At 43.9% G+C, this 24658-nt stretch overlaps 2 protein-coding genes across 12 annotated transcripts in view; one reads left to right on the top strand and one right to left on the bottom strand.

Annotated features, from left to right (window-relative positions):
* CCDC148 (coiled-coil domain containing 148) overlaps positions 1–24658 on the bottom strand; it is a 306991-nt gene that overhangs the window by 281879 nt on the left and 454 nt on the right. The window contains exon 1 of one of the 2 annotated variants that reach the window (XM_040357921.1): positions 21013–21092. The exons of the other annotated variant lie outside the window; for it this stretch is intronic. The gene's annotated coding sequence lies outside the window, so the exon portion shown is untranslated. Of the gene's footprint in view, positions 1–21012; positions 21093–24658 lie in introns of those variants that run through there. 2 annotated transcript variants of the gene reach the window in all.
* Positions 21270–24658, top strand: part of PKP4 (plakophilin 4) — a 372718-nt gene continuing 369329 nt past the window's right edge. For all 10 annotated transcript variants that reach the window (XM_040357916.1, XM_040357915.1, XM_040357912.1 and 7 more), the window contains exon 1: positions 21270–21449. The gene's annotated coding sequence lies outside the window, so the exon portion shown is untranslated. The remainder of the gene's footprint in view (positions 21450–24658) is intronic.

The following is a 24658-nucleotide window of genomic DNA, read 5'->3' as shown; positions in this document are numbered from 1 at the left end:
TAAAAGACGATTTTTAATGATGAAGTTGGAAAAATGTAATTTTTCTTTATGATAAAAAATTTAAAAAATTTTCATCACAAAAAGTGACCATTATGAATGGTAGTTTTACCTCCCGTCTCATAACTTCTGGGCATGTGCGGGTTTAAAACGTTGTTTTTGCCCACACACGATAATTTTTTTATGACACAAAAAATGACATTTTAAAAAATGACATAAAAAATTGAAGCATGTTCGAATTTTTTTTTAGTCGTTTTTCAGAAGACAAAAAATTATGTTTAGCCCACACACGATCATTTTAAATGACGTTTTTAAAAATGTAATTTTTTTTCATCACAAAAAGTGATCGTGTGTACGGGGCATGAGTCATGTTGGTCATGGTATAGCTAGTAGCAGATAGTCATGCTCAGCTGGACATGTTCTGCAATGTTAAAAGGCGTTGTAAAGGTAGAAGGTTTTTTATCTTAATGCATTCTATGCATTAAGATAAAAAAATCTTCTGTGGGTAGCAGCCTCCCCAGCACACCCTATTTACTTACCTGAGGATATCTCTCTCCAGCGATTTCCACTAGTGTCTTAGCCATCCAGGACTCTCCTCCTGATTGACTGAAACACAGCAGCGGTGCCATTGGCTCCCTCTGCTGTTAATCAAAGTCAGTTAGCCAATCAGAAGAGAGAGGGACCGCGTCGGGGCTCAGTGTCTGAATGCACACATGGAACTGTGACTCGGCTCGGGTGCCCCCATAGCAAGCTACTTGCTGTGGGGGCACTTGACAGGAGGGAGGGGCCAGGAGCAGCGAAGAGGGACCTGAGAAGAGGAGGATCCAGGCTGCTCTGTGCAAAACCATCTGCATAGGGCAGGTAAGTATGTTATTTTTATTTTTTTAAACAAGACTTTACAATCACCTTAAAGACATTTACTGTATTTGGTTATCCCAATAACTTCTCCAGTCATCATGAGTGTCAGCAACATACCCAATATATATAACCCTACAGGTAACTTAGTTCCTTTAATCCAATCACCATGGAATGATTGTCAAACAATGTACCCCCTATTTACTTTTTGCACACACTTTCATAATCATCAAAAAACAAATGCTGCTGTGTGCAACATTTGGCCGAAGTGTTAACAATAACTTGTAGTATTTGTGACAGGAAGTCAGGTAAATCTGTGGGTGTTGTCACAGACGGGACATACATTTCTGCCTTGTTTAGACAATACACCAATTGTTATTAGGCGTCGGCTGCAAAAGTAGCCAGAAAAGGTCTAAGGGCGTTGGAAAACTTCAGCTGTTCAGAATGAGGAAATTAAGGCCTCTATAAGTAATCCGGAGGATTACCACTGAATTGCGGCATCCTAAGGCTTTGTGAGTAAGGAGAGCAGTGTACTGAAAGTCTTCTGAGGAGGTGATAAAGTGATTGATTTTTCTGTGTGATAAAAATCAAAAGACTATTGTTTTTCTGCTGTATGACCAGCAGTGTCTGCCCAGCACTAGGCTGTGCCAGACTCCATAGATAGGTTCCTGTGTGGTGAAGATAGACGCCCCAAGTGGCCAGGGTTTATTTTATGTTTGATTTTGTTTATGCTGTTTGGATGCTTGCACTTGTTTCCAGCAAAATGGAAGAATAAAACAAAATCTTTGTTTTCAACCATCTTCGACTGCCTGTCTGTATAAATTCAGTGTGCAGTGAACCCATCCAAGGGGCCACACACCCCGCTACCGAGCTAACCCCTTACATATTCTACTGGCGGACTTCAAGAGAACACTCCAAGTGGGGGCAGATTGTGGTCTCGCGCACAGACACTGTTTGATCTGCCTCTGCAACCAAACCATATAGAGACTCAGCCTTACCCCAACTTGTGTGGCACACATTATACCTACAATTTGTATGCTGAGATCCCTGCACATAAATTAACGAAACCAATATTTAACAGTCAAAAACTAGCATACTGCAAATTAATGACAATCAGTTTTGAAATCTAGAACGGTCTCGACATCAGGGAAGCTTGGCAACTATACATGGACCAAAACAATCACCAGGAATGTTATGACTGAACGGTAATGACATCATCACTTCTTAAATATTAATGCACCCATGTGAAGAGTTGCTGTTCTGTAAGGTGTCACATGACACTGCAGTCTGGCAGAAACATCCACAGGCTTTTCCCTCTGCATTGAAAACAAAGAACTTTTCAATCCTTAGTCCATCCACGGGAATATCAGGTGACATCTGAGTGATCAGAGGATGAGAAATGGATAACAAAAACCACAATGCTCCCAGAGCGTGAGCTAGCAAGGCAAAATCCATGCATTCTAAAAACGCCACCTATTTATCAGCGGCACACACCTGCCAAAAACTGTCTAAGCAGATACTAAAGCTTTAAAAGTGATAACTGACAGCCAAGACAACTTGTTCTACACCTAATTTACGAAGAATCAGCATGAGTTAGAGCAATGTGTGATTTTCCAGTTCGATTATTATAAGCATGGGTGTTAAACATTGAAATGTAGTTGCATAATGATCACATTTGACCATGTATGTTGTCCTTGTCCAATGTTTCTTTGAAAGTAGAGCCACACAGAAAAACAGTGGACCACCAAAGCTCTAGCTAGAGTAAGGTTGGTGGTCCACTCTTTTTGTATATGGTTCACAATGCAAGGTCAGCTACATAATACGTAATTTCCGCTAGCAGCAGGGCTGGACTGGGACAAAAATTTGGCCCTGGACTTCATCCAGACTGGCCCACTTTGACAGGTCTCTCCCATGGTGGCGGGACAACTCCAGCACCCCCCCCCCCCCGGACAACTCCCGCACCCCCCCCCCCCCTGGCCACCCAAGCCCCCTCTCCCCCTTCACTAGCCACTAGCCGTTTTACTTTATTAGAGTAGAACGGCTGGTACTGGTACTTTTATAGGCAGTACCAGTGGGGAAGCTAGACATTATTTCACCTGGGGAAAATAATCAGTTCGGTGCCCCCTACAGGTTAACGCCTTCACTGCCAGTTTCATTTTCACAGTAATCAGTGCATTTGTATAGCACTGTTCGCTGTAAAAATGGCAATGGTCCCAAAATGGTGTCAAACTGTCCGATGTGTCCGCCATAATGTCGCAGTCACAATAAAAATCGCTGATCGCCGCCATTGCTAGGAAAAAAAAATATTAATAAAAATGCCATAAAACTATCCCCTATCTTTTAGACGCTATAACGTTTGCGCAAACCAATCAATAAACGATTATTGCGATTTTTATTACCAAAAATATGTAGAAGAATACGTATCGGCCTAAACTGAGGAAAAAAAATGTTTATATATTTTTGGGGATATTTATTATAGCAAAAAGTAAAAAAAATGTTTTTTTTTTCCAAAATTGTCACTCTATTTTTGTTTATAGCGCAAAAAAATAAAAACCGCAGAGGTGATCAAATTTTGTTTGGGAGCCAAGTCGCACGACCGCGCAATTGTCAGTTAAAGCGACGCAGTGCCGAATCGCAAGAAGGGGCCTGGTCCTTCAGCAACAAAATGGTCCGGGGCTTAAAGGAACACTAAAGGCAAACGTTTTATTTTTTTAAAATAACAAACATGTTATACTTACCTCCATGGTAGCTCGCATGGTGGAAAGCTCGCATGGTGGAAAGCTTTTGCGAGCGCGCTCCTGTGATACAGCGGCGGGCATAGCCACCGACTGTATCACTCGGTCCCGCCCCCGGCGCGCCGCGTCATCCGATGTGATTGACAGCAGCGCCAGCCAATGGCTGCGCTGCTATGAATCCGCCCAGCCTAGCCAATCAACGGCCAGGCTGGGAACCGAAAAGGATCACGTGGACGCGCGCAGGACTTTCGAGGGGTCAGGTAAGTAAAACGGGGGTTCGGGGGGGGCGGTACCGTCGGATGTTTTTTCACCTTAATGCATAGGATACAGGATCCCCCCTGTATTGGTAACATGAAACAGTAAGCACAGCAACAACTGTGTCTAGATGCTTCATCTAGACCGAGCAGAGCCTGAACTATGAAGATTCAAAACAATAGCAGGTTCAATTTTAAAATATATTACTGTCACTGTTCAAGGGCATCCCCAAAACCACAAAATGCCTTTTAGGAGGAATTTGATGTGTGTTTAATAAAGAAACGGGACTAAAAACACAATGTCCTGTCCTTGTGAATAATCTACAAAACAGGAACATAGAGTTTTTGCTTGGTGCTCTTGCAGCTCTGGTAACCAGAATACAAAGTTCCTCAGGATCTCCTTCTTTCAGACTGGCAATCCATCTATCCTGGGTGTTCAGTTCTACACTTGGCACTCCAAATGAAAACAGCTTGAACTACAGATATAATTCAGAGAGGTTTAGCATGTTTATAGGCCTTGAATAACTACAAAGGCTTTTTCTGGAAGCAGAACTACTCAAAAGGTTAAAAAAGCGTTTAAAAAGTCTGAAACTGGTGGGGTGTAGATGAATTAACAAAGGTAACAGTGACGCAAACAGTTAAAACTATTATTTTTTTTTTTTTTTTAAACTTTGAAAATGCATTATAGTAAAACCTTGGTTTGAGAGTGTTTTTCAAGACAAGCAACATTTTTTTATAAATTTTGCCTTGATATACAAGCGATGTCTTGATATAAGAGTAGTGTCATGTCACAACGGATTATAAAATAGAAGAGAAGCACTTCTAAGGCCCCGTTCACACGTTCGGACAAAACCGATGAGAATGGTCCGATGGACCGTTTTCATCGGTTCACCGCTGAAGTGGCCTGATGGTCCGTCGTGCATACACACCATCAGTTCAAAATCCGGTCGGGTCAGAACGCGGTGACGTAAAACGAAGTTCAATGCTTCCAAGCTTGATTGATTGATTCTGAGCATGCGCGGGTTTTGAACCGATGCTTTTCTGTACTAACCATCGGTTTGGTCCGATGTGGCAGTGGTCCATCGGTTCGGTTTTGAAGCATGTTTTAAAATTTTGGACCGAAGGAAAACAGACCGATAGCCTATACACACGGTCGGTTTGGTCCGATGAAAATGAACTTCGGTTCATTCTCATCGGACCAAACCGACCGTGTGTACGGGGCCTTAGTGTAGCAATATGGTTACATTTAATGAAGGTACAACATTTAGAGACTCACATGGTTGAGGATTAAAAGAGGCACATCTAAGTATGCAGGCATCCGGGGTAAAGCTGTCCACATAGACCATCCTCCTCACCGCCATTGATGTCGTCCCTTGCACGAGCGGTTCAAGCCTCGCTTTCATATCGCTCTACTGCAGGGTAGCCTTCCCGGTCACGATTGCAGACTGATAGCAGTGAAAGCCGGTGGTGAGGAGGACGGTCAACCATGTGAGTTGCTAAATGTTGTACCTTCATTAAATGTAACCATATTGCTACACTTATGCCGCGTACACGCGACCATTTTTATGTCATGCAAAAAAACGTTTTTCTGGACGTGATTCCTCTCAAGCCTGTCTTGCATACACACGATCGCGATAAAAATTGCTTGAGCAAAGCGCAGAGACGTACAACACGTACGACGGCACTATAAAGGGGAAGTTCCAGTCGAATGGCGCCACCCTTTGGGCTGATTATGCAAATTTCCCTTCTCATAACTTGCTTCTGAGCATGCACATTTTTTTTCCCGTCGTTAAAGCCTACACACCGTTTTTCACAACGAGAAAAATGACGACGTGAAAAATGACGAGAAAAAATAGAACAGGTTCTAAATTTTTAATGCCCATTTTTCTCTTTGAGAAAAATGCTCTGGAGCCTACACATGACCGTTTTTAATGACCAATTTAAAAAATTTAATTTTTCTCGTCATGAAAAACGGTTGTGTGTACGCATTAGAGGCACCTCTCTTCTCTACTGTTTTTTTTTTATAAATCTCTTTGTTTTTTTGTTTTTTCCTCATATACAAATATACATTTCATATTTCCATTAAAATCACATCTCTTCTATACTGTAGTTCCTGCTGGATTTTTCCCTTGTGGGGGCTTCAATTTGTGGATTGAATTTTATGGTTACACAACTTATCACATTGCTGTTATCTTTCTATATGGACTATAAACTGAAGCACCTATGAATAAATGGTTGTGGTATAAATCATTTGAGTTTCCATTATTTCTTATGGGAAAATTTGCTTTGATATACAAGTGCTTTGGATTACAAGCATGCTTTCGGAATTAATTATGCTCGCAATCCAAGGTTTTACTGTACATCATTAACGGTGCAATAATAACATTTTTGGTGGTTTTATCCCTGACGTCCACATTTATGTCACTTTCTTGACTTTCTTTTTATGTTGAAAAAGAAAATCCTTGAATATTTATTATAGATGACACTCTTGGGTTACTTTGGAAGTCATATTTTATCTGGCGTGTTCTTGATGTCATTGTTTGAAGAGATCATTTGACTAACACATTGTTAAAACCAAGGTTTAGTTATTTAAAAGAAAAAAAAAAAACCAGCACAAGGAATTCAACTTATTTAATGAGAAGCGTGCCTTGTGCTTGATGTTTTAGTTGAAATCTGAATTCCTCTGCGCCCCACCCTTCCCCCACCCAATACCCCCACAACGGTAATCTTCTGCTGCTGCAGAAGTAAATACAGCTGATGGACCTGTCACAAGCACTTAAGTGCCGACTATGCCCACTATGTTGCCCCCTCTATTCATAGAAGCTGTACTATAACATCCATCAATGTAAAGTGGTGGAGATGGAGAAGGTGGACCTTTCATTCATTCAGCTGTCCTCCATTTATAAAGAAAGGATGGGCTTAAAGGGCACTCTTAAAGAGTGCCTATGACAGGTCCAGCAGCTATACGACCACTTGTCGATATGGGCGGCGGATGCCGCTCTAGGCGTAGGTCCCTCCCCTTTTTAGTCACGCCAGCGTGACACTGGGGGTGTGTCCCTGGGGGCAATCTGGGTTTCCTCATAGCTCCCCGCATGGTTTGAGCATCCTCGCTGTTCACTGGCTGCGGATTCCAGGCCCCCCACAATACCTCACCATTTTGAGCATGGTTTTGGCACATACCAGGTAATTTCTGTGGACCCCAGTTGGAGATAGTGGCTCCTTCTCTATAACACTTTCTACCACTCACCCCCCCAACTCTCTTAATATATACATTATATCAATGTACCCTTCACACAACATATACCTTCATGCCATATTCTAATATACTCTCTCCCCCCACACTCACATTGACAGATCTGTTTTAATACAGTGTTATCCCACTCTCAGTCACTTCATAACTACAGTGCTCATCACTATGAGCTTATACACCTGCATACCTTTTTTACATCCCAAACGCCCTTTCTCCCTTATATTTCCTTAGACACTTCCAAGGTAAGTTCCCAGCATCATCAACAGTGCCAGTGTGGGCGTTACCATCCCGTTGGAGGTTCAATGTTAGTGTCCGGTTCCCTTGGGGCTCCTCGTCCCCTCAGCTCCCAGGCGGGATGCACGACAATTTCCGCCGGTACGGTGCCACCAGCACATCTAGTGCTTCAATGTGTAAGTAGGAGGCTGGATAATCTCCTTCCTCCATACCCTTATCTGTCTCCTTCTTTCCCCTTTCATTTTATTTTACCCTATTTGGAGAGTCTTAAATACATTCTACTGACCCTCATACATACGTACAATGTTTTTTCAGATTATATGCATTTGCTCCTGATGAGGCAATATAGTCGCAGAAACGTGTCGAGCATTCAAATCTACAGGCCATCCTAGATGCATTACGTTATCATATATGATGTGACTTAGCTATTTTTAATACTTGATGTTAACTCATATCTTTATACAGAGCCTGCTGGCCAAGATATTTGTATAACTTGTGTTTATTTTATTAAACTTGCTTTTTTCAAACGGATCCACTGCTCCACTTATGTGCCTCATTCAAAGTCCCGAACCTCAACCCTCTTGTTATTATCATATGAACCCCCACTGCACCGTAAGATAATCACTGTAGGGGTAAGGGGGGGGGGGCTGAGCAATGGGGTTGCAACAGAGTTAGAACTGTTCCTTGTGTTGGTTTAAAAAAAAAAAAGGTTTTAATGGGTGAGAATTACTGTACGTAGTTAAGTACCTAAACCGTATCTGTATTTAAAAATGTATCCAAAGAGCTAAAATGTCATCTATTGTAGTTCACCTATCCTTAGTTGATTTGTCTTTTAATTTTATACTTATTTTCCTTTACTTTTCACCTGGTGATTGTCCCAGTGGCCCATTTTCTGTTCTAGGGTGACAACGCTTACTATACTGTATCCATGGAGGAACATCGTTGAATGAATGAATGAATGAATGACTTGTATAGCGCAACGCATGCGAACTGAATCGCCTCTGGGCGCTTTTTCCAGCCAGTATCTGCTTGGCTGGTGCGGTCATTTTTACCCCGTAGGATCTCGACACGCTAGGGACACACAGTCATACACACATATATACATATATACTGGGCCAATTTGGACGAGATCCAATTTACCTACCAGCATGTCTTTGGAGTGTGGGAGGAAACCGGAGTACCCGGAGGAAACCCACGCAGACACAGGGAGAACATGCAAACACAGCGTTGTCACCCTGAAACTACAAAACAACTTCCCCTCTCCTTATATTTTAGAACACAGAGAGATGGTGTTCTGTGGTCCACAGAGATGGACTATGCAGGATTAATAATAATGCTTGAGATAAGACTGCAGATTAGACAGGGCATAGTAAAGCACTGAATTTCTGGCAGGATCAATAGGTATCAAGTATTTTTGCATATATTAAACTGAAATAACAAAATTCTTTGAATTCTATAATTTAACAGAACATAAGGGAACAAATAAAAGACTGTAATTCTTTGGTTTTAAATACACGCCAAGGCTGAAGTTTAGTTCCGTTTTTTTTTGGGGGGGGGGACAGCTTCATATATCTTAACTGTAATGAAGTACGTACCATGTTTTTCTGTATGTTAAATACTGTAGAAGCTTCCTTCTAATGATGACGGGTCTTCTTTATAACACAGAATTTCTGGAGCTGTATGGATAAACTGACTTGGGTCTAACACTGATGGAGTCCCTCCTGTCCTCTCCTCCATTCACACCTATGTTCTCTGAACAGAAGAGTAGACCTTGCCATTGATCAGCCTCTCCATGCATTGATAGCATTATGGCGCTAGAGGGATGTATTACAAAAGATTCCCAGTCATAGGAACATCATAATACAGATAATAAGTCCATTAATAGAGTATATAGTTATCTGATGAATAGCAGCACCAGCAGCAGCTTCCTTAGAGTGAAGCAGGCAACTCTGTGATACGGAAGAGAAGAACAGAGGGGCTCCAGACTAAGTGCAACACTGAAATTACCAATTTATTAAAAAAGCCAAGTGGCAACTCAATTAAGTTGCCCTTTGGCTATTTTAATAAACCCTTATTTCAATGATTCGCTTAGCATTATTTGCATATACTGTAGGTGACCTATTTTACACACGCTGTATAAATATTCACCAGCACACCACAGATCTTCAAATAAGTCCGAACTGTTCTTTCATTAAAGAAGGATCACATTGCAAAAAGTGCAATGTTTTGGAGCCACGCAGGGCCCCTTTATTAGGCATGTGATATGTGCATACAGTTGTGCAAAATATTTTAATTAACATCTACCAATCAAGAACAAAAAAGCAAGAATCCCCTCCCATTATCTAACATCATATTACGTCATATGTCCTGCCGAAATGGTAAAAAACACAAACAGATTTTATATAACCATAATATGGTAAAAGCATTGCTTGTGTGGATACAGTGGCAAAAATTATTATTTTATCCCCTGCAGATTTTGTAAGTTTGCCCACTTACAAAGAAATGAAGGAAGGGTCTATAATTTTTATCATAGGTGTATTTTAATCTATAGAAACAGAATATCAACCAAAAATCCATAAAAAAACACGATACAAATGTTATAAATTGAGTTGCAGTTCGGCAAGTAAAATAACGTTTTTGATCCATTACCAATCAACAATAATTCTGGCTCCCACAGACTGGCTACAGTACGTGCTCATGTGGTACACGGTTTAGTCCTGTAAATTTAAGAAGGTTCTCCTAATGACAACTATGTGTATAAAAGACACATGTCCACAGAATCTCTATCGTCCATTCAAATCTCACCATCAAGGGAAAGACCAAAGAGATGTCAAAGGACATCAGGGACAAGATTGTAGACCTGCACAAGGTTGGAATGGACTACAAGACCATCAGCAAGAAGCTTGGGGAGAAGGAGACAACCAAGCGATTATTCACAAATGGAAGAAATACAAAATAACCATCAATCACCCTCGGTCTGGAGTTCCATGCAAGATTTCACTTCATGGGCAACAATGATAACGAGAAAAGTGAGGGATCAGCCCAGAACCACAGTCACCAAACGATTGGTAACACAATATGCAGCCATAGATGGATACCCTGCAGTGCCCGCAAGGTCCCCCTCCTCAAGGAGGCATATGTACATGCCCGTCTGAAGTTTTCCAATGAACATCTAAATGATTCAGAGAAGGATTGGGAGTAAGTGCTGTGGTTAGAGGAGACCAAAATTTAGCTCTTTGGCATTAACTCGACTCGCTGTGTTTGGAGGAAGCAAAGTACCAATTATGACCATAAAAACACCATCCCTACAGTCAAGCACGGAGTGGGAAACATTGTGCTTGGGGGCCGGTTTTCCGATAGAGGTGCAGGCCGACTTTGCCACATTTAAGGGCCATGGGGCCATGTATTGTAAAATCTTAGATGAGAACCTTCTTCACTCAGCCAGAACACTGAAAAGATGGGTGGTAGATCGGTCTTCTAGCATGACAAATGACCAAAAACATACCACCAAGGCAACAGACCTAAGTTACAGTGGATATAAAAATTCTACACACTCTTGTTAAAATGTTTTTGTTGATTTGTATTTATGCTTTGGGTCGTTCTAATGCTGAAAGGTGAAGTTCCTCTTCATGTTCAGCTTTCTAGCAGAAGCTTGAAGATTTTGTGCCCATATTGACTGGTATTTGGAACTGGTCATAATCCCATCTAGCTTGACTAAGGCACCTGTTCCAGTGGAAGAAAAACAGCCCCAAAGCATGATGCTGCCACCACCATGCTTCACTGTGGGTATGGTGTTCTTTTGATGATGTGCAGTGCTGTTTTTGCGCCAAACCTATCTTTTGGAATTATAGCCAAAAAAGTTCAACCTTGGTTTCATCAGACCATAACATATTTTCCTACATGCTTTTGGCAGACTTCAGATGTGTTTTTACAAAATTTAGCCAGGCTTGGATGTTTTTCTTTGTAAGAAAAGGCTTCCATCTTGCCACTCTTACCCCATAGCCCAGACATATAAAGAATATGGGAGATTGTTGTCACATGCACCACACAGCCTGTACTTGCCAAATATTCCTGCAGCTCCTTTAATGTTGCTATAGGCCCCTTGGCAGCCTCCCTGACCAGTTTTCTTCTCATCAATATTTGAGCGACGTCCAGTTCTTGGTAATGTCACTGTTGTGCCATATTTTCTTCACTTGATGATGACTGTCTTCACCGTGTTCCATGGTATATCTAATGCCGTGGAAAATCTTTTCTACCCTTCCCTGACTGGTACCTTTTAACAATGAGATCCCTCTGATGCTTTGAATGCTCTCTTTTTGCCCTCTCTGCTGGCTTCTGCTGTAGGAGGCAGAAAAAGGTCAGGAAAGACCTACTAGAACAGCTGAACTTTATTTGGGGTTAATCAGAGGCACTCTAAAATGATGGAAGGTGTGTACTGACTCCTATTTAACATGAGTTTGAATACGGATTGCTTAATTCTGAACACAGCTATATCCCCAGTTAAAAGAAGGTGTGCACAATTATGCAACACAATATTTTATTTTTTTATTTTTACTTCCCCTTCCTAAAATCTTTCAGTTTGTTTTTCAACTGAGTTGTACAGTTTATAGGCCACATTAAAGGTGGAAAACGTTCTGAAATGATTTATCTTTGTCTCAGTTTTTTTTACATCACAGAAACCTGACATTTTAACAGGGATGTGTGGACTTTTTATATAACCCCTGTATATGTCAGTCTTGCAGGAATAAAACTAGATTAAAATATTCGTGCAGCCTTGAGATTGATTGGGCACAAGTGCCAGATGCGCCCGATCGGGGGGAAGTGACTTGTAAGCGTCGCTGGTCTATTTTACACACACCCATTCCCTTAAGCTAAACTCTTTTTTTATTTTTAAGCATCTAAAAAAACAATAAAATAATGTCGTTCCCTACTGCTAGTAATTGTACAGTGTTCAGTACTCATAGAAGGGAGCTGCTGCATCTGATTTGATGACCCCTTGCTGCTCCATGTACTATATGTGAACGCCCTCCTGTCAAGCTTCCACCTAGTAAGAGTCTGTCTACTTACAATATATTGTTTCTAAGAATACTGATTGTTGTTAGAGTAAGGAATTCAAATAATGAATATATTGAAAATATATTAGGACTGCCCTGCATGACAACTTAATACATTTTAGTCACATGTTTTTCCTTTTACAGCTTTATAGGGCATTGATATTGTTACTGAACATTAAGTTGAACTCTAGACGAACAAATACACAAAATTCATATGTAGGAGCTTTTTTACTGACCAAAGAATTTGTATTTCTGTCCCTCTAGTCCTGAGATTTGCACAACTATGCTGGATAACATAAGTAGCCTGGTGACATGAAATACTGTAATATTTCAGTACCCAGAAAATACAGGTGATAAGTACAGATGCCTATACAAATGAGATACAGTGGAACTTTGGATTACAAGCATAATCTGTTTCAGGAGAATGCTCGTAATCCAAAGTACTTGCATATCAAAGCGAGTTTCCCCATAGAAGTCAATGGAAATGAAAATAATTTGTTCCGCATTGACTTCAAATGGCATGCAATACCGCACGCGGCCAGAGGTGGAGGGCGCCGAAGAGCCTTGGAAACGATTGGAAAGGCCAGAGGACAGCTGGGAAAACCTTGGAAAGGCTCAGGAATGCAGTATTTCCAAGGTTTTACGAACGGCTCCAGAGCCCCCCACCTCAGATCATATGCGGTACTACACATTGCTGTGGCTTGAATCAATAGACGTCCTCCCCTTTGCATGCTCCCCGCACGCTGTGATCACAGAGTCAACGATCAGGTTATCAAAGATTGGAGTAAGGGGCTGATCCCGGCCCCTTACCACGTGATCAGCTGTCAGCCAATGACAGCTGATCACGTGATGTAAACAGAAGATCGGTAAACATTGTGAGGAGACAGCGTGAGGAGAAAAAAAAGCCGATCACTGGCTTCTGTGCAAGGGACATCTGTCCCGAAGAGGAAGATGCACAGTCATCACATCTGTGCCCACCAGTACTGCCTGCCAGTACCACCTGCATAACAGTGCCACGAATCAGTGCCAGCAATCAGTGCCACCTATCAATGCCCACGAGTGCCACAGCTTGGATTGGGCGCAACTAGAAATGCCAGTTCTCTCTATGCCAGTTTTTACATGCAAACATTACATTTATTCCAACCACTTTGCAATAGATAGACTCCATGCCAAACTTGCATGCCAAACTTGCATATTATTCAGTTTTTGATCAATCCCCATGTTTATTCCATTTGTTTAAATGAAAGGCAGAAAGCCTTGATTTAGAGGACAGTCTGTTCTTATACTGGCCAGATCAATATTAAAAAGCTTTAGCCTTTACAAATCTCAACTAAAACACAGATGGAAACATGTCTGTGGCATGGCGTGCCAGTCAAGACAAACTCGGGGAGAGTTAATATCTTGAGCTACATAATCCTCATTTGCCCGAAATCCATGTACACCACTTGTGCTATGCAAAAAATAATAAAGAAAACACAGCAGGTTTTGTGATATCAAGAGCTCATTCACACCATTATCAGTTGAACTGTGTTGATCTGCATAGATAGATCCAGTGCTTTTTCTTTTATATATACGGTAATTATCATTATAAAAAATGATTATTGAAATGTTCCATCATTTCTTCCTTACAGACATAGGGCCAGATCCACGTAGCACGGCGCATGTTTCCGTCCGGCGTAGCGTATCTCAGATACACTACGCCGCCGTAACTTACAGCGCAATTCCCGTATCCACAAAGAATTTGCGCCGTAAGTTACGGCGGCGTAATGTAACTGTGTCGGGGAAAGGGCGCGCAATTCAAATCAATAAGTTGTGGCCGTGTTTTATGTTAATACGTCTTGACCCGACGTAAATAACTTTATTTTTTAACGGCGCATGCGCCGTCCGTGGGGCTATCCCAGTGCGCATGCTCCAAATTAACCCGGAACAAGCCAATTCTTTCGACGTGAACGTAATTCTACGCAAAGCCCTATTCGCGAACGACTTACGCAAACTACGTAAATTTTTTAAAATTGGACGCGGGAACAAAGTCCATACTTAACATTGAGTACGCCTCATATAGCAGGGGTAACTTTAAGCTGGAAAAAACCTTACGGAAACTACGTAAAAAAATGCGCCGGCCGGACGTACGTTTGTGGATTGGCATATCTAGCTAATTTGCATACTCAACGCAGAAATCGACGGAAGCGCCACCTAGCGCTTCCGTCGAAGCGCTAGGTGCTTCGCCGGCGTACTAAGACGTACGCCAGTCGGATCTAGCCCAGCTTCAGGCGTATCTTGTTTTGTGGATACAAAACAATGATACGCCGGAGCAACCTAGAAGTTACGCGGCGTGTCGTAACTTCTTTGTGGATCTGGCCCATAGTTTTCACTGTTAACCAACATTATTTTAAAGGATACTTGAATAGGCAAAGAATTGGGATGTCTTGCTAACCCACCTTCCCTCTTCCTTCCTCCTCCCTACCTCATACCCATTTTCACATTTGATGCTGTATGACTTTCAGAGCCCTTAGAAATATCCAGTACCTCCAGCTATAGGGAGCATGTGACCAAGAGTGCAGTCCATCACCAAGATCACACTGACTGAGCGCAGTATTTTCTTTCCATATAAACTATTTTCATGAACAATAATTTGGAAAACATTTAAGCGACTGCACCAAGATGATACCTTTCAACTAACATTTTCACAAGGAGAGGTCAGCAAAGTCAGCCCCATATTATATATATTGTGGGACCCCAGAAACAGGGCTTTGCCAGCAATAGGCTTCCTTTTTAAATTATGGCGAAAAAAAAAAAAAAGAGAAAAAAAACCTGCCAAAATTAATTTGGAACAAAATGAATTGCACATGTCTAGAGTACACCCCTAGGTGAAAATGTCTAAATTGGGCCCAAAGTGTCAATATTTTGCATGGCGGAAATTATTTTCCAGCACTGCCTTAACCCTCTTGGGCATGGAGTTCAACAGAGCTTTGCGGGTTGTCACTGGAGTCCTCTTCCACTCCTCCATGACGACATCACAAGCTGGTGGATGTTAGCAACCTTGCGCTTTGAGGATGCCCCACAGATGCTCAATAGGGTTTAGGTCTGGATACATGCGTGGCCAGTCCATCACCATACTTGTCTTTGTACTCCTCACCTGGTTGCTGCCACACATGCTTGACACCATCTGAACCAAATAAGTTTATCTTGGTCTCATCAGACCACAGGACATGGTTCCAGGAATCCATGTCCTTAGTCTGCTTGTCTTCAGCAAACTGTTTGCGGGCTTTCTTGTAAATCATCTTTAAGTTGAGTTGAGTGGTATCTTAATATCGCGCGGTCTTACCCCGAAGGGTCCCGACCCACATAGAAGAGGCTTCCTTCTGGGACGACAGCCATGCAGACCAATATGATGTAGTGTGTGGCATATGGTCTGAGCACTGAAAGGCTGACCCCCCCCCCCACAACCTCTGCAGCAATACTGGCAGCACTCATACGTCTATATGCCAAGGACAACCTCTGGATATGATGCTGAGCATGTGCACTCAACTTCTTTGGTCGACTATGGCGGGGCCTGTTCTGAGTGGAACCTGTCCTGTTAAACTGCTGTATGGCCTTGGCCACTGTGCTGAAGCTCAGTTTTAGGGTCTTGTCAATCTTCTGATAGCCCTAAGCCATCTTTATGTAAAGCAACAATTCTTTTTTTCAGATCCTCAGAGAGTTCTTTGCCATGAGGTGCCAAGTTGAACTTCCAGTGACCAGTATGAGAGAGTGAGAGTGATAAAACCAAATTAAACACACCTGCTCCCCATTCACAACTGAGACCTTGTAACACCAACGAGTCACATGACACCAGGGAGGGAAAATGGCTTATTGGGCCGAATTTGGACATTTTCACTTAGGGGTGTACTAACATTTGTTGCCAGCGGTTTAGACATTAATGGCTGTGTGTTGAGTTATTTTGATGGGACAGCAAATTTACACTGTTATACAAGCTGTACACTCACTACTTTACATTGTAGCAAAGTGTGATTTCTCCAGTGTTGTCACATGAAAAGATATAATAAAATATTTACAAAAATGTGAGATACTGTATATACAGGTGATACTCGAAAAATTTGAATATCGTGCAAAAGTTCATTTATTTCACTAATGCAACTTAAAAGGTGAAACTAATATATGAGATAGACTCATTACATGCAAAGCAAGATAGTTCAATCCGTGATTTGTCATAATTGTGATGATTATGGCTTACAGCTCATGAAAACCCAAAATCCACAATCTCAGAAAATTTGAATATTGTGAAAAGGTGCAATATTCTAGGCTCAAAGTGTCCCACTCTAATCAGCTAATTAAGCCATAACACCTGAAAAGGGTTCCTGAGCCTTTAAATGGTCTCTCAGTCTGGTTCAGTAGGAATCACAATCATGGGAAAGACTGACAGTTGTGCAGAAAACCATTATTGACACCCTTCATAAGGAGGGAAAGCCTTTAAAAGGTAATTGCAAGTAGAAGTTGGATGTTCCCAAAGTGCTATATCAAAGCACATCAGTAAAGTTATGTGGAAGGGGAAAGGTGTGGAAGAAAAAGGTGCACAAGCAGCAGAGATGACCGCAGCCTGGAGAGCATTGTCAGGAAAAGGCCATACAAAAGTGTTGGGGACTTTCACAAGGAATGGACTGAGGCTGGAGTCAGTGCATCAAGAGCCACCACACACAGACGGATCCTGGACATGGGCTTCAAATGTCACATTCCTCTTGTCAAGCCACTCCTGTACAACAAACAACGTCAGAAGCATCTTACCTGGGATAAAGAAAAACAGACCTGGTCTGTTGCTCAGTGGTCCAAAGTCCTCTTTTCTGATGAGAGCAAATTTTGCATCTCATTTGGAAACCAAGGAGCCGGAGTATGGAGGAAGAATGGAGAGGCACACACTGCAAGATGCGTGAAGTCCAGTGTGAAGTTTCCACAGTCTGTGTTGATTTGGGGAGCCATTTCATCTGCTGGTGTTGGTCCACTGTGCTTCATTAAGTCTGGGGTCAACTCAGCCGTCTACCAGGAGATTTTGGAGCACTTCATGCTTTCTTCTGCAGACGAGCTCTATGGGGATGCTGACTTCATTTTCCAGCAGGACTTGGCACCTGCCCAGACTGCCAAAAGCACCAAAACCTGGTTCAATGACCTTGGGATTACTGTGCTTGATTGCCCAGCAAACTCGCCTGACCTGAACCCCATAGAGAATCTATGGGGCATTGCCAGGAGAAAGATGAGAGACATGAGACCCAACAATGCAGAAGAGCTGAAGGCCGCTATTGAAGCATCCTGGTTTTCCATAACACCTCAGCAGTGCCACAAGCTGATCGCTTCCGCAATGAGGCAGTAATTGCTGCAAAATGGGCCCAAACCAAGTGCTGAGTACATATGCATGCTTATACTTTTTAGAGGTCCGATATTGTTCTATGTACAATCCTTGTTTTATTGATTTGCATGTAATATTCTAATGTTCTGAGATTGTGAATTTGGGGTTTTCATGAGCTGTAAGCCATAATAGTCACAATTATGACAAATCACGGCTTGAACTATCTTGCTTTGCATGTATTGAGTCTCTCTCATATTAGTTTCACCTTTTAAGTTGCATTAGTGAAATAAATGAACTTTTGCATGATATTCAAATTTTTCGAGTATCACCTGTATATATACACACACACACACATAAATACATACACACACAAAAAAGTATTGCCTTTCATTTCAATTTAAACTGGATGGGTCGTTTTGCAAGGTAAGTGTTCACATATACTGTAAAGCGGAGTTCCACTCAATAGTGGAACTTCCACTTATCTATCCCCCCCCTCCGGCGCCACATTTGGTACCTTTCAGGGAGGAGACGGCGTTATCCCTCGGAAGTCCCCCCCCCCATCTTCCTTCACTGCTGGGCAAATAAGAAAGCGCAGCACGCTTCGTGCATGCAAAGTATGGAACCAGCTGTGAAGCTGAAAGACTTCACTGACACAGTTCCCTTACCAGGAATGGTGGCAGCAGCACCCGACAACCAATCCAAAAATCGGAACACCTCTTTAAGGATAGGATGACACTAGTCTGCATGGTAAATGCAGCGTTTTACCATGCAGGCTTTTGTCAGTGCTAAATGCCATATGGAATAGTGTGTTGTTTGTTTTTGCATTTTTTTTACCAACTTTATTTGAAGTGTGTCGTGCAGTGACATTTAATGCCATCCACTCATGCTGTCTTTTTCTGCACTACACCGTACTGTACATCACACCAGTATTGTGCTGTGAACAGAAAACATACAAAACAATTATTTTCTCTGTGCCCCAGAGGTGACCTGTATTTATTTATCCAGTGTGGAAGAGACACAGATCAATGCAAACCGTGTGAAAGCGCTCTCACACAATTGTGTCATCTTTGAGCCAGCTTCTCAGTCTAGGAAGGAGAAGCAGACGCTGGATAACTCCGGGGCATTGGTGTGTGCAACCTATTGCATTAAGGGGTGCACCCCAGACCACAAACACACATGCATGTATATCAGCAGAGCAGTGGATGGTGTTATTTTTTTTTATTTTTTTTTACAATATTAATTTTTATAATTTTTTTTGCAAATTTTTTAGGAGCCCCGCTGTGAATTTTTGGTGAAATATCAAGGGTCAAATAGACCTCTGATGTCTCACTTTTGAGACAAAGAAAGGGACTGAGGACAGAGATTCCCCAGTCCCTTTCTCCAAAGCCTCAGCTGCACTGGACAGTGAATGAACGAGAAGTGACCTGTGCCGAGTGGCTTCCTGTTCATTCAAAAACTCATGCAGAATAAATATAGTTTAGAATGTGTGATTGTTCCTGCGCTACCACGTATAAGGCTCCATGCACACTGAAGCTGATAAGCTGTAGTTTATTGGCGTTTTGGCTTTTTTTTTTTTAAAAGCCCATAAACTGCACTTTATTCTATGTTACCCTATGTGTCCATGCACACATGGCTGTTTTTTATTGTTAATGAGCAGTGGAGTTTATAGGTTTTCTTTTCTGAACGCCAGAAATTTGCGTTCAAAGTGCAGTTTTTCCGCGGGAAAAACGATAAAAGCTCAAAAACACAGCTCGCCAGCGTTTATAATTTGTTTTTATCCATTGAAAAAAAAAAGCTACACTGAAAAACGCTAAAAAACTTTGAAAGGCTATAAATTGCAAAATATCACAAAGTGTCAAAGTACATAAAAGCTAATCTCATGTGCATAAACTCCAAAGATATAAAGCAACTAAAATATATAAAAACAGTCCAAAGGTGATATCAAAGTGCAACGCACATACAGAAATTATAATAGTAGTCTGAGTAAATATAGTTTACTATGCTTCAGTTAAGAACAAAAACAGGAGCGAACGGCACAGATCATTCACTGTGTTCATTCAGAAAAGGAAGGGTCCCAGTGCCCATCAATGCAGCCTGATCACTGGGACAGGTTACATGGGGTGTATGGGGGGGGGGATGGGGGTCAGCTAGGGTCTCTCACCTCAGTGATCTCAGCTCAGCAGGTCTTTGCACACCATGGCCTCCTGGGGGTGGGGGGGGGTATAATGGTCCTGGGCTCAAGTGTCAGCCAGTGCCCAGCCCTGTGTCCCGACTCCCTGGCATGCCCTGCCTCTGCCTGCTTCCAAGAATCCAGTCCCAGGGAGTTGTAGTTTCCTCTGCGCTGCTCTGTTTTCCACCCACCGGGAGCTTGAGCGTGGACCACAACTCCTGGAATGCAACAGCTAGTGGTCGGCCCGACTTCCAAGACCAGAATAAAAAATAAAATGGTAGTGGGCATTTTGAACATAAGTTAGGGCGGCCTGGGAGGCAATTGTCACCCTGCCACCCGGCCCAGCCCTCCCCTGGCGACAGCGGTGGTGGATGCTGTAAGCCTCTGCACATTCAGGGACAGTTCTGATTGCTGTATGGCCTGCGCTGCTAATGAGTGGTGCGGCTTTGACAACTGGGAAGCTGACTGGGTAATTGGGCAAGATGCTGGGGGGAGGGATTTGGACCCAGCAACAACTGGTTCTACATGTGTATGGGCTGACCCCCCTGATGGCAGCCCTGGTGGAGAACATCAGCAGACCAGCTGCTGCCCTAGGCGTCTGCTGATAGGTGTGTGCAGCTTATTGCATTAGGGTGTGCACCCCAAACACACACTACCGATCGCTCACGGTGTTCATTCAGAAAGGGAAGGGACTGGTAAATTACATATTTACTGGCCCCTTACCCACTCTTAAAACATCCCAGCAGCAACAGCCAATAGGAGAGGAGTGAAGCTGACAGTGCTGCGGGGGGAAATATGGGAGCCAGGGCAGTAGGGGGAATCTGTGCTGCACAGGGTGATTAGGGTGTGCCTGGGCACACCTGGCACACCCTGTGCGCACACCTGGTCTACCTATATTGCCTAGTGTTAGCACCGGCCCTGGGGTTAGGAAGGGAAATCTCCCCAATGGGACACAGATGATTTTTTGAATGGTGATGTCAGCACTGGTTGTATATTCTCTTTGGAGTATAAAGCTATTATGATACCAATGTAAAAGTGAATATAAAGTCATAATCCTGGTTCTTAAAGGATCTCTCTTCCAGAGTCACCTCTACCTGCGATACCATCACCCCCATCACTACTTACAGCACGGACTAGGCGGTCACACTGGGTCTTGCCGGGCGAATGGTTCTGAAAAGTGACGATTAAAAATATATCACCTGTCGCGATAGGTGCTCTGTATACACAGAAGGCCACGCCTCCTTCTAATCAACAGCATCGGTAACTCGGGCAACGGAGGGCCGGCTTCCCATTGGCTCATTCGGATCCAGTGGGTTTTCCAATGGGATTCCTGGGCGGGCCGGCTTCCCCCAATGGCAGGTCAGGCAAAGAGCGGCTGCGCCGTGACGTCACGAGGCTGAGAGCCCGGCGGCGCTGGCTCGGTGTGCTCGGCAGAGGGTAGTCAGCTCCCGCACCATGGACAAGGGGTAAGAGCCCGTCCCGGGAGGGGAGAGGGGCCGCCGCTGGCTGTGGATACACATGAGGCTGTGGAGCCCGGAGGACTGGGAGAGCTGAGCCGGCAGGTAAGAGCGCCCGACTGTCACTGAGAGGAGTTCGGGAGGGAGACGTGTGCTGGACGGGGAGGACCGACAATCCGCTCTATACTATACTATACCATACTATACTATACTATACTATGAGGAGGACCGACAATCCGCTCTATACCAAGTGTGAGGAGGATCGACACTCCTATATACTGCTCTATACTATGAGGAGGACCGACACTCCTATATACCGCTCTATACTCCTATATACATAGAGCTCACTGTGCTGAGGAGAGCCGCCAACCTACAACACGCCTCACTCTACTACACCAAGTGTATGAGGAGGAGAGACGCCAACCCGGTACATCTCTCTATACCACACTATGAGGAGAGCCGCCAACCCGGTACACCTCTCTATACCACACTATGAGGAGAGCCGCCAACCCGGTACACCTCTCTATACCACACTATGAGGAGACTCTATACCTGTATACATAGAGAGCACATGGAGGAGAGCCCCCCCCCCCCCACTATACAGATACCTCTATACACTGTGCTGGGAGACCCCTTATCCTAATTCCACCTCACTATACTGTGCTATAAGGAGACCCCCTCACCCTAATTCCACCTCAGTTCACTGTGCCATAAACCCATTTCAGAATACTATACTAGAACCCCCCCCCCCCCCCCCCCCATCATACACACATCTACACTGTGCTAGAAGAACACCTCACCATTATCCCACCTTTGTACACTGTGCTAGAAGACCCCCCTTCCCCCTACACCTGCTTCAAAGGTGACCCCTTACACTACACACACCTCACTGTGCTAGCAGAACACCCCCTCGCCATAAACCCATCTCAGAACACTGTGCTATAAGAAGACCCCCCCTCACCCACATCTGTACACTATGCTAGAAGACTCCCCCCCCCCCCCCTTACCCTACACACATCTGTACACTGCTATGAGGAGACCCCTTCACCATACTCCCACAAATGTGCACTGTGCTACAAGACCCCCTTCACACATCTGTATACTGTGCTTTATGGAGACCCCTTCACACATCTTTACACTGTGCTTTAAGGAGACCCCATCACCTTACACCCACATCTGTACACTATGCTAGCAGAACACCCCCTCGCCATAAACCCATCTCAGAACACTGTGCTATAAGAAGACCCCCCCCCCCCCCTCACCCACATCTGTACACTATGCTAGAAGACTCCCCCCCTCACCCTACACCCACATCTGTACACTGTGCTAGAAGACCCCCTTCACACATCTGTATACTGTGCTATAAGGAGACCCCTTCACACATCTTTACACTGTGCTTTAGGGAGACCACATCACCTTACACATACATCTGTGCACTGTGCTAAGAGACCCCCTCACCCTACACCTGTACACTTTGCTAGCAGAACACGCCCTTGCCATATTCCCCCCCCACAGACACCTCTGTATACTGTGCTAGCTGGAGACCCCTTGCCCCACACACACTTCAGTACGCTGTTTTGGAAAGAGACCCCCCCCCCCCCTCATCCTTCATGCACAGTCTAATACACTGTGCTGGAATAAAACCCCCTTACCTTACATAGGCCTCAGGTTCTGTGCTTGGAGATCCCCCTGACCTTACACACATGCGTACACTGTGCTGGAAGGAGACCCCCTTACACTAAATTTTACTCTGTATTCTATGTTAACAGGAGACCCCTCACCCTACACATACACCCTTATTGTGCTGAAAGGAGACCTCCTTACCCTAATTGCATCTCAGTACACTGTGCTAGGAGGCCCCTCACCATACATGCACCTCAGCATACTGTGCTGTAAGGAGACCCCCTGACGTTGCACATCTGAGTACACTATGCTGGAAGGAGACCACTTGCACTAGACTCTCTTCCTATGTTAACAGGAGACCTTTCGCTCTACACATACACCCTAATATGTTGTGCTGGAAGGAGACCTTCTCACCCTATTCACATTTTAGTACACAGTGCTAGGAGACCCCTCACCCCACACAAACACCCTAATACACTGTGCTGGAAGGAGACTTCTTAACCTACACACACTTTAGTACACTGTGCTTGAAGGACATCCTCTCACCCTAATTCAGTTTCTGTGCACTCTGCTAGGAGATCCCCTCACCCTAATCTCACTTCAGTACACTTTGCTAGCCCAACCTACACACACCCCTTTATGTACTGTGCTAGGTGACCCCCCCTCACCCTAAACATGCCTTGAAGGAGACCCCTTGCCCTACAAACTCCTCACTTCACTGTGCTAGGAGGATACCCCCTGACCTTACACCTCAATACATTGTTAGGAAACCCCCCTACACATACCTTGAAGGAGACCCCTTATCCTACACACACCTCACTTCACTGTGCTAGGAGATCCCCTCACCCCACACACACACACCTCTGTACACTGTGTTTAAAAAATGATCCCTTATCCTACATGCACACCCTAAAACGCTGTGCTGGAAGGAGGCCCCCTAACACTACGCACACCTCACTATTCTGTGCTGAAAGGATAGAACCCTATATCCTTTGTATGCCTCAGGATACTGTGCTTGGAGACCCTCGCACCACACACCTCTGTTTACTGTGCTGTGCCCTGAGTGTTTGAAGGAGACCTGTCCATCTATACACAGTTTAGTACATTGTGCTGAAAGGAGACCCCCGCCCCCTACACACATATGTCTACTGTGCTGGGGTCTGTTTACTGTGCCCTGAGTGTTTGAAGGGGACCTGTCATCCTACACACAGTTTAGTACACTGTGCTTGAAGGAGACCCCCCCTCACCCTAATCCCTCCTCAGTACACTATGCTAAGAGACCCCTTAACCTACGCATGGCTGTATATTGTGGTAGAAGATGCCTCATCCTACATGTGCATTGTGCTTGAAGGTGACCCCTCTCATCCTACACACACTGTGCTAGTAGGAGAGTCTCTCACCCTACACCCATTCAGTACACTGCTGGGCGCTGAGTATTAGAAGTTGATTTGCCGCCCTGCACTGAGCTACACATCTCTGTGATGAGAGTATGGAGTATGCAGTGTAGTAGGGTGGGGGGGTGGTTTGCTCTACATCACCTCTGGGCTCCATATACCATGCAGGATGCCCCCCTTTACCCATTACATATACCTCAGCATGCTGTGCTATACAACACTGCTGGGCACCTATTATAATAGTGTACACCTACCCCAGTACATGGCACTGTCCCTTCTGCATGCCATGGTGCAGTA

This window comes from Rana temporaria, chromosome 6 (genome assembly GCF_905171775.1).
Source record: "Rana temporaria chromosome 6, aRanTem1.1, whole genome shotgun sequence".
NCBI lineage: Eukaryota > Metazoa > Chordata > Amphibia > Anura > Ranidae > Rana > Rana temporaria.
Note: the sequence above shows the minus strand (reverse complement) of the source record. Positions and strands in the feature narration are given on the sequence as shown.